This window comes from Heterocephalus glaber, unplaced genomic scaffold, assembly GCF_053883595.1.
Source record: "Heterocephalus glaber isolate CG9 unplaced genomic scaffold, H.glaber_assembly_v1.0 deba00001509, whole genome shotgun sequence".
Classification (NCBI taxonomy): domain Eukaryota; kingdom Metazoa; phylum Chordata; class Mammalia; order Rodentia; family Bathyergidae; genus Heterocephalus; species Heterocephalus glaber.
In genome coordinates this window covers 20,194,303-20,209,469 of record NW_028258325.1, presented here as the reverse complement: position 1 = coordinate 20,209,469, position 15,167 = coordinate 20,194,303, and the positions used below count along the sequence as shown (strand labels likewise).

Below are 15,167 nucleotides of genomic sequence, written 5' to 3'. Positions count from 1 at the left end.
TAGTGTTTTTGTTTTTCCTCAAGAACTGTGCCGTCATAATTAGCTTTGAGAAGCTTTTAAGGAAAAAGATCATGTGTGGTCTTATAGGAAACAAAGAGGCTAGAAGCTGAAGGCACCATTTCTAGATGCAGAGCTAGGCAGCTGGAGGCAGCCAGAAGAAGGAGAAAATCTCAAAGTCCTGGGGTGGCCAAGGAAGAAAACAGAGTGTTCAGAGCTGGCAGGGCCTGAGGAGAGAGCCTGCAGGAGCAGCAGGAGGCCCGGAAATGGCCTTCGAGGCCTTTCGAGGTGTGGCTTCTGCCTCTTCTCCCACTGGCACGCTGTACCTCCCTGAACCATGTGCTCCAGTGCCATCCAAACTGCCATTAACCTAGCCAAGATGCCATCTGCCATACAATCTAGCAATCCCACTTCTGGGTACATGTCTGAAGGAAGCAAAATCAGTATGCATTACAGCATTATTCCCAATAGCCAAGACAGGAAAGCAACCTGTGTTCCTGATGAATGAATAGAGAGAGGGATTATCATACATACACACACACACACACACACACACACACACACACACACGAATATTATTCAGCCATAAAAAAATGAAGTGGAAATCCTGCCATTTGCAGTAGCATGGATGAAACTTGAGGGCATTATCCTAAGCGAGATAAATCACCACAGGCACACACTTGTAGTTTCAGATTGCTTGAGCCCAAGAGGTCGAGACCAGTATCAGCATTTGTGAAGGTATTGTGGGTAGGGAAGAGGAGTAAGGGACAGGGGAGATTTGTGCCAGGTTTTGCACTTTCAGTTATAAGATAAATCTGTGCCAGAGCCCTAATGACTATAGTGACCACAGTTTAAAAATGCTGTATTGTACACTTGAAGCTTGCTAAGAAAGTGGGCTTCATCTCACTCTACAAATTAACTTTATACAATTTTATGGGTCAATTATCCCTTGATAAAGCTGGAAAAATAAAATTTAAAATATGAAACATTTCCCTCAGTGGTTCCGCAGCCTGCCTCGCAAGCGCAAAGACCTGAGTTCGATCCCTGGTACCAAAAAAAAAATGAAACGTTTCTAAAAAGGTCTGTATCTTTCCTTCCTGAATGTAGGAGTATCCATTCATCTAGCCAGCTTGGAAGGACCGTAGCCAGCTTTTGGTCCTGGTGAATATTTCAATCATGTAATTCCCCAGAATTGATTTCTTCACCACAGTTTAATTTCTTAATTATCTTTCTCACACTGAAGTTTGTACAATTGTTTTTTTCTTTTCTTTTTTTCATTGAACCCAGGGTTTCACGTGTGCTACCCCAAAAGCTCTACCACTGGGCTACATCTCCAGTCCTGAAGTTTGTAAGATTCTTAAAACTATTCTTGAGCTTTTTTTGTTTGTCTCTTTTGAGACAAGGTCTTGCTATGTAGTCTGGGCTGGTCTTGAACTCCCTATGGAGGCCAGGCTAGCCTCGAACTTGGAGTGATCCTCCTGCCTCAGCCTCCAGAGTCTGGGGTTACAGGTGTGCACCACCACCCCTGGCTTATTCTTGGACTCCTAATGGCAACTTTGCAATAATATCCTTTGGAGTTTCTTAACTTTTGAAGTTTTTTTTAATGTGCCACAGAAATTAATGTTCATGATTCTATTTGATATGAAAAAATTATACTGAAGAATGCCCTTTCCAGTAGGAAAAGTAAAGACCTCAGGGGCACAAACATTAACCCACACCTCAGAAGAGAATCTGAATCTACTACTCATTCCAACAAGTAGCTTCTCCACCCTGATCGCTTTCTTTTCTGGACTCTAGATTATTCCACAAAGGTGACCATTCATTTTCTCCACTTTTTCTCTGCACACAAATCTTGCTTCTTTGCAATGCTTGTCAGCCACATGTTATAGAAATATAAGTAATAAGAAAGCGAGGGCCAGGGATTTAGCTCAGTGGTGCTGCTGCCAGCCCCCTAAGCGCGAGGGCCCGAGCTTGATCCCTGGTACCAAAAAAAAAAAAGAAGAAGAAAGCGAAGTCTTGTAAGAGAATATCTATTACTTTGCACAAATAAACAGTATATGAGGAGAATGAAGAGGAAGAAGTATTTCCTTTATTATCTAATTCTTTGAAGAAAGACCAACTAGTTTCAGTCAGAAATAAGAACCATCTAGGGGCCAGGATTTAGCTCAGTGGTTCTGCTGCCTGTTTCAAAAGCACAAGGACCTGAGTTTGATTCCCGGTACCAAAAAAAGAAATAAGAGCCATCAATTTTTATGTATTTCATTTACAATTCTATTCTAAAAGAAGGAGGTACATTAGTAAATGGAAACATTTACACTACTATAATCCCTAAATAAAAGTATACTAAGCCACCTACTTTGGAGTAAATTTTTAGGGTGTATTTTTCAGCTAGCTGGAAAGAACCTGAAAGAACTTGGGTGCTTGAAGAAATGCATATTTGTACTGGAGCTAAGTTTGAATTTTTTGTGTATGGCAGAAGTGGACAGCTGCTTGCACCTGCCCCTTAGCACTTCTGTTTTCCAAGCTAAAGTTATCTATTCCAGGATTCTATGTCATGTGATCTAAGGCTTTGGTTTCAGTTTGTCTCACAGGAGCTGGGATATATTTGAAATTCTTTTTGGGCTAAAAAAAAATTGGCTAAGGCTTTTGATAGCACTGCTTCTCACACCAGGCCGGAGTAGGCAGCTCTGTACTGGGGCAAGAGTGCATTTTGGAATCTTTGTTTGTTTGTTTGTTTGTTTGTTGAGACAGAGTCTTGCTAAGTAGTTCAGGCTGAACTTGAACTCATTATGTGATCCAGGCTGAGCTCGAACTTACAGCGATCCTCTTGCCTCAGCCTCCTGAATGCTGGGAGTATGCCACTATGTCCAGTGCTCTCCCTAAATCACTATGTTGTCCAGGCTGGGATTAACTTGCAGTCCTCTGGTTTAGGCCTCCCAGAGTGCTGGGATTATAGGCATGTGCCATCATGCACAGCTTTTTAAAATTCTTGAGACAAGGTCTTGCTAAATTTCCCAGACTGGCCTCAAAACTCATGATCTTCCTGCCTCAGCCTCTCAAATAGCTGGGTTTACAGACTACTAGGCTGGCATCTCATTTTTAAAGTCACAGAATCATATTATATTAGTCCAAAAAGGGACCGTCTTTAGTTAGAGTTCTTGTGGTCCAATTTTATATTTTTCTATAATTATATTAACCTACCTTACTCCATTATAGCAGACATCCAAAGCCCCCATTCAATTGACAATATAGAATATTTGTAGTAGAGATGCCTATTAGATGTCAAGACAAGTGAGTAAGACTTAGCAGCTTTTTCAAGACCCGTTACTTGAGACTGTTTAGCAGACAGATTAGACACCCATTCGTGTACATTCGCCAAGTACTATTTTTTAATTTGGAAAAAAAGTAGAAGGAGAGGTGCTTGGACCTCATTTCCTTGTTCTCTGGCTCAAGTATGTTCACTAAATCACAGGCAACATATATCCTCTATGTTTATTTGGAGGGGTGGAATGAGAATATCTGTTGCCAAAGCAGGATTGAAGATACTGACCACAATGTCAAGTGGTATTACCTCTACACAAATCCACTTGATAGAGTTCCTCTTGGATTTAGTTTCAGGCAAGGCTAACATGTATGCTCTCTCTTGTCAGAGAGCAAAACCGCTGTCTCCTATCATGTTTCTCTTTTCACCTTCACTGCCAGAAAAACATGAACCACATTTATGGCCAAGTATTATAATCTGATGAACTCTGGTGCCTGGAGGTATTTCCTCCTCTCTTCGTAAATATTTGCAAACTGCCTCAAGTACTTTTAGAAGTAGGCTGAAAATAAAAATTTAACTTAATAAAATGAGTAAAAACAATTGGTAGGAAGTGAGATAGCCAAATGTGCCAAAGAAACTTGTCTTAACAAAGGTCTTTATGACAATTTTTTACATTTGAAAGGTAGCAAGGCGACCTTGTGTATTGTGCTAGAAAATCCAGGTTTAATTCCCAGCTACACAACTTGCTAAAATAGCCTCACCAAAGTCACTCACTTCCATTTCCACTTAAGGCTTTTGATCCACCGGGTGGGTGTGACAACCAAAGGAGGAAACATGGCGAACTATCTTCCAAGCTATGCTACTCTAGCATTGCTAGTTAGTATTCGTTATAATGTCCATGCTCTGTGTGGCAGGGTTGATCCACTCCAGTTTAAACAAACATGTTGCTTAGAGGTTTTAAGTAAGCTCACAAATTCATAAATAACTTCACAAATTCTTTCGCACACCATTTTTCAAGAGGTGGAACTCAATTCTTCTTCCCAAGAACTGTGGACTGTAGTTAGTAACTTGTTTCTGGCAAGTACAATGTGGCAGAAGTGACGATGTGTAACCCATGAGACTAGCTGTGAAATACATTGTTGCTTTTGCCTTGCTCTTGCTCTTAGTTGGCTCGCTGCAGGTTAAACCAACTTCCATGGCCTCAGGACACTCAAGCAGTTCTTCAGGAAAGTCCACAAGTTGAGCTGCCGAAGCCCTCTGCCAGCAGCCGTGTGATGTACCATCCTGGATGCAGACCCTTCTGATCGATGTCAGAAGATGCATCCAGCTCAACTGCTTGATAACAAGCTTTCTGAGTGACCCCAAGCCAGAAACACCCAGCTGCTGTACCACTCCTGATTCTAACCTTCAGAGACTGTGTGAGAGAATTAACATTCATTCTTGCTTTGAAGCCCCTAAATCTGGGGATAATTTGTCTCACTGCTATAGTCATCAATAAAACACCCATAGTTAGCCATCCTTGTGGAAAATGCTATTGAGCACAAATAGCAGACCTTACACTTCCTAGATGTTATTAAAGGAAATTCAAGTCCCCAAATATCTTAAAATCATTAAGTTGGAAATCACCTCAGCTTCAGGTGCAATTTCTTCCTTTTGCAGATGGGAAAACCAAGAAAAAGAGTTCAATGAGATGCCCAACAGCATTTAAACAAAGGCAAAATTAGGGCTAGACCATTCCCTGCTCTTTTTCTTTTTCTTTTTTTCTTTTATTATTTTATTTTTTGGTATGGGGTATCAAACTCGGGTCCTCGTGCTTGCGCAGCAGGCGGCGAAACCACTGAGCTAAATCCCCGGCTTCTTTTCTTTTTAAAGAAGATGATCTTAGTGTTCAGCTAGTCAGCACTGTAATCAAATTACTCTTCATAGAGTGCTTCACTTTTTCTGTACTGGGGATCGAACTCAGGACCTTGAGCTTTTGAGGCCCTGTTCTTTCTCTATTTGATGCCATCATTCACTTCTTTTCTTTAAAATTATCTAAAATGCTCCTTTATTTATTTATTTTTTTTAATCACAAACGGTCTGTCTCACAACAGTGGAACAGGTTCAAAACCAATACTTTCTTTCTACCACTCCATGCTCTTTGTTTTTTTCCTCCTGCAAGCCAAACAATAGCTTGTGGTTACCTCATTTCACAAAAGAAAGGGAGCTCCGAAGATAAGGAAATTGAACAAAACAAATACATATTGATGCAAGCACCTGCTGTTTATAAGATGCTGTACATAATCAAAGATGATTAAGCCCTAGTTCCAGCCCTTAAGGTTCTCATACTCTGGTGGGAATGGGTTTTCTAACTTCAGGCAGGGCAATGAACTGTGGAATCCCCAGGAGCAGAGAGATCACATGAGAGACAGAGAAACATATTTGGCCAAGAGCCCATGGCTCATAGTCTATAACCACCCTCCAGAGTGACTTCTAAAACACGCTTCTAAATTAATATGCTAGGATGAGAGAATGTGTATTGTAAAGATTTTTAGACTAAGCTCCTAAATGTACTCTTGGTGGGTAATTTTACTCACATATTCAACAAACCGCTGCTAGGCTCTGGGTGTACACCTAACACTTTGTGTTCAGACATGGATGGCTCAAGAACGTCTACAAGAAATGGAATTAAGGGGTAGCAGTTCTGTGGGACATGTCTGGAATCTGGTGTTGTTAAGCTGAGTTTTTACCAAGGCTCTTTCACATGCAGCTGACGACAGTGGTGACTTTCTGAGCCAATCATGACATGATCGGTAACAGTGATCGCCCTGACTCCCAACTGTATCCCTCTCCTTCCTTCACATTCTCTCTTTCAAATGGGAAAAACTAGGGTGTAATATTCATTTGTTAAAACTTCAAGGGAGAGATATCTTGGAGCGGACCCTGTGAAATGAGTAGTGTTTGCTTTTTTTATATATATACATACACCAGCACAGGATGTAGATACAGGTGCTCCTAATAGTAAATGGTTATTGTTTGAAACTGCTGAGTTTTGCTGGTAATTTTTAATTCAATGATAGATAAATGAAATAAGGTGGCAAAGGCTACTAGCTTCAGATTGCCGGGACCTGAGTGTCATCATGGTGGTGATACGGGGAAGGGTGGGAGGTTGGAGTATTTACCTGCCAAGGGGCCTGCAGTACAGAAGTGCCCTTCCAGAGTCTGCACCCTAACATGTGTGTTGAAGGACCACTTAAGCATAGCTTGCTCTAGTGATAGAAGGCACACAGTAGGCTGTTACATTTCAAACCAAAGAGGAAAAATAGAGTTCATATGGACCAGAAAAGATATTTTGACAAACTCTTGCTTGGAAATGTTATTTTCTAATGAAACAATTGTTGGTCAGTTTCAAAACAAAAATTCATTTCCATTAAGAATGAAGTTGAGTTCTGAAGAATTTTAAGTACAGTAAAGAGTCAGAAAGTGGAAGACGATGTTTAAAAATGCACCACCACCACTGTTAAGAAAATCATTATGGGTTGTTTGGATGAATTAGAGTGTGAGGACAGTAGCTTGTATTTTGTAGTCTTTATTTGCTTCATGCCATCATTTCTTCTGGATTTTGAGGATTCCATCACATACAACAATAAAGTAAATATTATTAAGCATTTTTCAGTTTGAGAAATGCTTTTAATAATCATTATGTATTTAACCCCATAATTTAGATATTATGTGAAAATGGAGACTTGTGAGTTAGGGGACCTATCCAATATAATTTGCCTCTAACCTAAATTTTTTGGACACCTTACCAAACCATTAAAAACACTTATTTAAATGTATGCAATAGGAAGGAGAAGAAAATTAGTAAGCCTTGACCCTTTTTGCTGTAGAAAACACTATAAGATACCTGTAATTAAAAAAAAAAAGAATCTACATTTTAAAAACACAAGGACAATATTTTCCTGGTCTTAACTGAATATTTCCTTCTTTTCTTTTTTTTTTTTTGGTACAAGGGATTGAACTCGGGACCTTGTGCTTTCGAGACAGGCAGGTGAACCACTGAACTAAATCCCTGGCCTTCTATTCTAATATAAAACTATCATAGAATATATGAACTTGACTTGGCGTGTTACAGTTTAAATGTCTTAGAGGCTTATTTGAATATGAAAAGCATTGGTCATCTGTCCCTCACCCTTCTCACCAGGTAGCTTTGTTGATCAGATGATTTTTTTTCTCCATTTCCAGGTTCTCCTGTTTAATTCTAAGTTAAAATTCAACTGTGATCTGCTATCCATGGGAGGATTTGAACATGGTGTTGGCAGTTTATCTCAGAAGAAATACACACACCAGACATGGACATGTTCCTTCTCAAGGATTCCTTTCTTTTGGTGAGACAATTCTACTGTCCAGAGCAAAATTCCTTTTTAGATGATTCATCACCCAGAGTTACATTAGCTCTTAAGAAAAAGGAGGATTTAGAGTGAAGGCGATTATTTACATCTTGTAAAATTCCTTACAGATAAAACTCTGACCTTCTCCCTATGTAAACACATACACAAAAAGGTTGTGTGAAAATTTGTGGGGAGGATTGGTCTAGAGGATTTGGAAAGAATACTAAGCACTTTATTTGAGAGAGCGCTATCACTCAGCTAAAAAAGCAGGGTTAAATTAGAACAGAAGAGTTTCAAGAAATAACTTTATAAGACAAAGATGACGAACAGTTAAATTATCACATCTCTGCTGCCCAATTAAGGAATTGGAACAGTGAACAGAGACTTATTAGATTTTTTTATCCTTTGATTTGCCTATTTAGAAGATAAATGCACAGCGTGCTCGCTTCAGCAGCACATATACTAAAATTGGAACGATACAGAGAAGATAAATGCACATCTTTCATTGGCTATTAAAAGTGACTCCCAAATAATTTATATAAATCTTTTCCAACACTAAATATTTTATAATTATAATAACAAACAAGGTAGAGAGCTTTAAAGATCATGTACCAGAGTGATTTTAGATTTTGTCTTTCTCCTAAACCACTAGGATGCTCAAGCAATATCTTAAAATACAGTAGGATCAAAGAGGTTTTTCCTATAAATTGTTTTTATATGTTAAAATTAAAACAACTGCCTACTATAATGTCATTCATTCCAAGATGTTGTTTCTGTTCAACACAAACATGTTCAAATAGGACCTCATGAAACATAGTTACAACCTCATCTTTCAGTTTGCTTCTGTGTTTAGATTTTGTTTTTTGGTAAATATCAAGCAAGAAATACCAAGCAAGAAAATCCACCCAGCCTGCTTCTCTTTCTCAGCAATACTGACACTTTAACACAGGGCCTTGGGCTACATCCACTCAACCAGTGAGCTTCATTTTCTGCTCCAAGAAAATTCTTACTTAAATAAAAACAGACTTCTCGCAAATGATGACAGTTTTAAAGAGTCACCTTTCAATCTCAGAGTATTCTTAAGTAAACAGAGATAAAAGGAAATGCTGTATTCGGTATATGTGCTGCCCAAGCGAGCACGAAATGCTGAATTCAGAAGTCTGCATAAAAACTAGATAGCAAATAAGAAGCCCCTGATTCATTAAAATTTATTATGTAACACATCTGGGTATATATTTGCTTTAAAATTTTTAAATGAAATATTTATACCATAAAATATATAATTTGCCCTTTTAAGTTTCTTTTGGTGCTGGGGATCAAAACCAGAGCCTTGTGCACACTAAGCTTGTGTTCCACAACTGAGCCATACCCCATGCTATTTTAATGCTTTCTAAGTATACACTTCAGGGGAATTCCTTGCCTGCAGTGCAGTTCACAATGTGCAATCATCATTTCTATCCATGTCCAGAACTTTTTCATTATACCAAATCATTTGGTTTGAAGAACCAATTTTTTTTTTAACAGTTAAACATGAAATTTAAATCAAACATTTGAAAAGTTCTGATAGCATCTTTCTAGACCAGTTTAAAAAGTACGGTCTCCTTAGTTATCTGAGGCTCTCCTGGTCACAGAACAGTGCTTGCTTTTCCTATTCTACCTACCGTCCTGAGTAGCAATGTCTTTCTATTTTAGTCTCTCTTTTTTTTTTTTTTTTTTTAGTGGGGCTGGGGATCAGACCCAGTGCCTTGCACATGATAGGCAACTGCTCTACCCCTGAGCTACATCCCCAGCCCTGATGTTGGTCTCCTAAGAGACAATTTTAACTGGGTCATAGAAACCTTTTCACCCCTCTCCACCTGAAAAAGAGAAGTTCAAATGTGGCATGAAAAAACTTGCCATCTCTGTGGGAGGTTTTATTGGAATTCATCACCGCTTGTCTAGTCTGGTCTTAGAATCACCCTACATTAAAAGCAAATCTAAGGGCTTACAGGAATTGCTGTAAACATTTCAAATATTCAACAGAATAATATGCTCTGCAAAATGTGGTTCCTTCTCCCAGTAGGGGCTCCTTCGTGGCTAGGCTCTGATCATAACCCCTGTCCACTTCACCCACTTTTCTGCTCAGCAAGGCTTATTTATTAGCCACTACCAGGTATGACAATACAGTATCATTCTCAACACAGTGGGAGCCACTATGATCTCTGCTTTAGAAAGGAGGAAATCGGGGCCGGGGATTTAGCTCAGTGGTTTCACCCCCTGCTACGCAAGTGCAATGGCCTGAGTTCGATCCCTGGTACCAAAAAAAAAAAAAAAGAAAGAAAGGAGGAAATTGTGGCAGAGAAAGCTAAGGTCACACAAGTGCACAGCTAACCTACTTCCAAAGCAACGAGATCTTCATCTGTCAGGCCTGACATACCTCTATGCTATGGTGTTTCTCTACATCCGTCCCATGGTCTGAATTCCCTGGTGTTCATGTCATGGAAATGAACCTCCCAGGAATGGCTCTCTAAGAAATGGGCTGATCGTGTTGTCTCAGGGCTTGAGTTAAAATTTCTCTTTGTAAATCCTCAATTAGAAAAAAAATCTAAGACTTGGAAAGGGCTCAGAGGGACCCCTGGGTGTCCTTTCAGTAGAATCTTGAGTGCTGTGTAGCAGATTTTCTGAGAATTATCTGATTTTATAGGGGGAAAGTACCTTTGATTATCTTTGGTTGATTACATTATTTTATAATTTTGTAGGGGTAGGAGTTGTAGGAAACAGATAACAATCGGGGGTATCTGCACCATAATGATTCTTGTTTTGAACTTATACATTAGATAGGAACAGATATAATAGATTTGTGCCTAGTATATGATCCAAAACACTACATATTTTGCTCTATGTACTATTAACCAATTTTCCATTTATGAATAAATTCATTTCAGCATTCCAATTGCCTACATCCATATCTGTTCTTAAAATTGTCCTTTGTTTGCTCTTAACATCTTTCTGGATCTCTCTTGAATTAATGAGTTAAATAAAGTCTTTATTTTTTTATTTTTATTTTTTTAAATAAAGCCTTTAGCATGTGCTCAATTTATATTTGCATGAGAGTCATAGTTTCACCTTTTGAAAATTATATTTCACACTCTAGATGAAAAATTGAAGATAATGAGAAGCATGTGTGATAAATAACTAAAAAGCAAAGACAAGAGAAGAATAATGAAAAGATTCCTATTTAAATGTCAGGCCTGTGGCACTCTCATTGGCAATGCTACATACAGGACTCAGCATATCCTAGGTGCTCAATATATATTCAGAGAAGAAGCTAGCTTGGAAAACAAGACATATGCATGCACACAATGAGGACTAAGGAGCAATTTGGGAAAACAAGCTTGAAGACATCAAGCAAAAATAACTTGTAAAGATGACATGGACATTGACTCCAATTTTTAAAAGCACAACGGAAGTCTTTGGGGAAAAGAAATGTACTTAAAAACACCAATCATGCCTGCAAAATCCTTCTTCTGGGCTTTTGGGACTAGAGGGGGTCAGAAGGGCATTTCTTGTAGGGAAAAATGTGAGCCCATATGAACAAACTAAGTCTCTCCTACCTGCTAATGTTGCCCTCCTTCCCTCTGTCACTACTGTCTGAGATTTAAGTCTTGTCAAGGAGAGCAGGCCCCTTCGACTTTCACAAGGTAGGTGTGGGTCACACCATGCATCAAGAATCAGATTTTCCATGGCTGTGCCCTGGCTTTCTTGGGAACATGTAGCGGGGCCAGGCTGGTATTTGACCTACACAACTTTCAGGATAATCCTCAAAGGCCAGAGATTGAAGAGCCGGGTTCCCAGGTAGCCTAGTCCTGGTCCCAAGAAAGGAGAGAAGCTGCCTGGATGGGCAGGGAGCCAGGAAGAGAGTGCTAAATTGTAAATTTAGGAATTCCATGAGTCTTGAATTTTTCATGCGTGATATAGCCTTACATAGAGGGACCAGAACCAAATTTTCTCAAGTTTGGCTGTTTTACTTGTAGAAAATAATGTGTCCAAGTAATTCTGTGCCAGCAAAGATAGAATACTGTCCATGGGGAGAAAATATCCAATTTCATCAGTTGAAGAAGGAAACTTCTTCTGACTGCCCTTGTTGCAAAGGAAACAGAGGGAAGGATTTCTTCACAGGGACAGGAACACCAAACCCAACAGTTTAAAAAATTATCCTTTAAAATGTTTTTTTTAATCATATATGTGCTCAATTAAACATCAAGCAATCAAATCACTACTTCATGCCTGAAGTCCTGGTGAAGCAAAGATGGGTTTTGTTTTTCTTTTCTTCCCCGTTTAAATGATTCTAAGTGTTTCTCCTTCAGCATATAACCAGCAAGCCCATGAAAACAGAATAATCAACAGGGGCAGAATTCCAGTGTGTCAACAGGAGTAAGCACACATCTGAAGCCCAAGGTGACTTTAGGTTTCCCATAAATGGCCTTTTAATGGGTTTCTATGGATTGTTATTTCAAGGGTGCAATTTCACTAAAAGATGTAGCATCCATCATCCTATCGGTCCAGCCTGGCCCCAGGAAGAACTCAGAGCCTCCAGAGCTCATTCAGCATCTCATAATATACAGCTTGTTTCTGTCACCTTTGTTTTAGAGTCAACATTAGCCGGGAGTGGTGGCACGTGCCTGTCATGCCAGCATTTGAGGGGCTGAGGCTGAGGAGCATCGTGAGTTGAAGGCCAGCCTGGGCTACACAGTGAGACCCTGTCTGAAAAAATCAACCAACCAACACACAAAAGTTGTTAGGGTTGTTGTTGTTATCATTTCGCTGCTCGGGATTGAACCCAGGTTCTTGTGCCTACGAAATATGTGCCTACGACTGAGCTATTACCCACCCCCAAGTTCCCAAAGTAGGCACTTTAATTGACAAGTGCTTTACAGTTAGCCTGTCATTCTCAAGACCTCTCTTGAGCCATCAAAACTATGTGGCTGTGAGAGGAGTTGACATTTGTAATCTATCAAGATGCCTCCTGCCTGGGCAGTTTTTCTCTGGACCACTGACTTTTCATGCTGCTTAACCACACAGCGAATCATATGGTCTTTCCAGGGTTTTAATTTCTTCTTCTGGAGTTGTGAACATTTGTTCCCTTCCTACCCCATCAAGCTGTTGGGAGAAGTTAATAAAGTCCTAGAAGACTAGGTCTAACCTTTGCCTTTTTTTCCGAAGGAATTGGTATCCTAGAGACCCCAAGCCCTGCCTACACTCAGCCTGCCAACAATCAGGAGTGTTAGGATTTGAATCAGGGTCTTGGGCATTCAATCGAATCTGCTTGGGGTGCCACATCTTAGCCTTTCTCCCGGACAAGACAGGGAAGGGAAGTGTAGTGGACAGAGCATGGCGATATCCAGTCACACCCGAGGCTGTCTGCTATTTCCTCTTCCTGTGACTTTGAATTAGTTATGTGAATATTCGAAGCCTCAGTTTCTTCCTTTATGAAATATCAGCGACAACATCTAACTCTAGTTGACTGCAAGTATTGAATGAACACAGCTCAGCGATCTCCCTATAACACAAATGCTGTCTTCTTCCCCAGCTTCTAATCCTTTCCTCTGGCCCTGCAACTCCAGAAGCCCCCTCCTGGACCAAAACCTATATCTTCCCATAGCTTTTTTCAGGTTTTAGAAGCCTCAAGTTTCTCCATCATTTGACAAATATTTGATTGCGCACCCACTATGCACTAGTCAGTACCCTAGGTGCTAGAGATGCTGTGGCAACCAAAGTAGGTAGAACTCTGGCTCCCTAGGGTTTCCATCCTAGGCTCTTAGGGTGTGTGGAAGGGTGGGGCAGGTGGCAGAAGATTTGCAGGAGGTGACAAGGGTCACAGAGGAAAATAAAGCAGGAAGGTAGAATAAGACACAGCAGGGGTGAGGCTCTGCCTGTAGACAGGAAAGACCTCTCTGTGAAGGTAGCATGGGAGCCAGGACCCACAGGTGGGAGAGATGTGCATCAAAAACAAGCTCTTCTTTCCAAACCAGAGTGGACGCCCACACACCAGGCCTGAGCCGACTCCCAAGAGGATGTGGGGGAAGGGGGCTGGGCCTTGGCGGAGCTCAGCTTTGAGGAAGAGGGAAGACTGTTGGCGGACTGAGCTCTGAGCACGCCAGGACAGGCTGTGGTTGCTACTGATGAAAACAAGCTGCCCACTTCTCTCATCTCCCTGGAAGGGGGCAGTTGTGCAAACAGCTCCGGCTCTGGTGCCTCCACATTTTCTAAAGGAAGCTGTGCGTCCCTGGACACAAATGGGCCTCAGAGGGGCTCTTCCCAGGGCCAGTGTAATATGCCCTCTTTTTTTTCTTAGATTCCAGAATGGCCTTGGAATTCTACACCCTCCCTGTTGCAGGCTTCCATTCAGCCAACCAGGGCTGGAAAGACCTTCACTGCTGCTGGCTGTCAAGGCCAGGAGGCCCGCTCTGCTTGGGTCACCTCGTCCTCCTGGGGTCGCCAGCACCAGTCAGTCTTGGAAAACAGGGAGCTTGGGGGAAAAAAGTCACCTGACTTTTATAAAGTGGTAACTACTGTGGGATTTTATAGAACTAAACCTAAAAGCCTTTTTCCTCCTAAAGCTCTGGCATGAGCTAACAGTTCTCTTCACTGTCAGCTCAAGAAGTTTTACCCAAGAAAAGGGAGGTGGGGTGGTGTTCGCCAAATCAGGAAATGTGAATTAACTGACGAGGAACTTGAAAAAGGAGACCAAGGCAACAGAGAAGAGGGGAAGTAGGAGAGCAAAAGGTAGTCCTCTACGTGAGGGAACTTGGGCCATGCCGGCCGATTTGCATTCCACATAAATTTTGTTGGTTCGAACTTCCTTTTTACTGTGGGTTGCTTTGAGAAACGTAGAGGCAAAGAAAACCCCCAAACTTAATGCAGCATTCATGGAAGGAAAACCTAAGGTATTTACAGGGATCCCAACCCCCTATCATGTAAACATTTACCTTGGTTATGGAAACTCTGTTCTCAGAGTTGCATGAGTTCCCTGTTTCACATCACGAATCTAACCACAGCTTTCTGCACAATGTATGGCTTCAAACAATGACTACATTATGTAGATCAAATGGGAGTTTCCTCCACCCATCACCCCTCTCCTGCTTTTAGATCTACCTCAAGGTTTCAAATGGTTGGCACACCCTAAGGACAGAGAAAAGAAAGCCCTGTTTGGAAACAGGTTCTCAGAAACCAAGAAGAATGAATCACTTTGGAGAAAATGAAGGCAAAATGCAAGTTCATCTGTCACCAAGTCTGTAGTGAGTTTTAGAAAAGAAAATTAACCTTTTCACTTCTTTTTTTTTGGTACTGGAGATCAAACTCAGGTCCTTGTGCTTGCGAGGCAAGTGCTGGAACCACTGAGCTAAATCCCAGGCCCAACCTTTTCACTTTTTGTTTTTTTGGTACCGGGGATCGAACTAGTGTCCTTGCACTTGCGCAGCAGGGGGCGAAACCATTAAGCTAAATCCCCGGCCCTTCACTTCTTATAAATATCTCTTGGTTTATCTAGCAAGAGAAGT

At 40.9% G+C, this 15,167-nt stretch overlaps 1 protein-coding gene across 2 annotated transcripts in view; it reads right to left on the bottom strand.

Annotated features, from left to right (window-relative positions):
• Positions 1-15,167, bottom strand: part of Rbpj (recombination signal binding protein for immunoglobulin kappa J region) — a 242,224-nt gene that overhangs the window by 136,374 nt on the left and 90,683 nt on the right. The gene's annotated exons all lie outside the window — the stretch shown is intronic.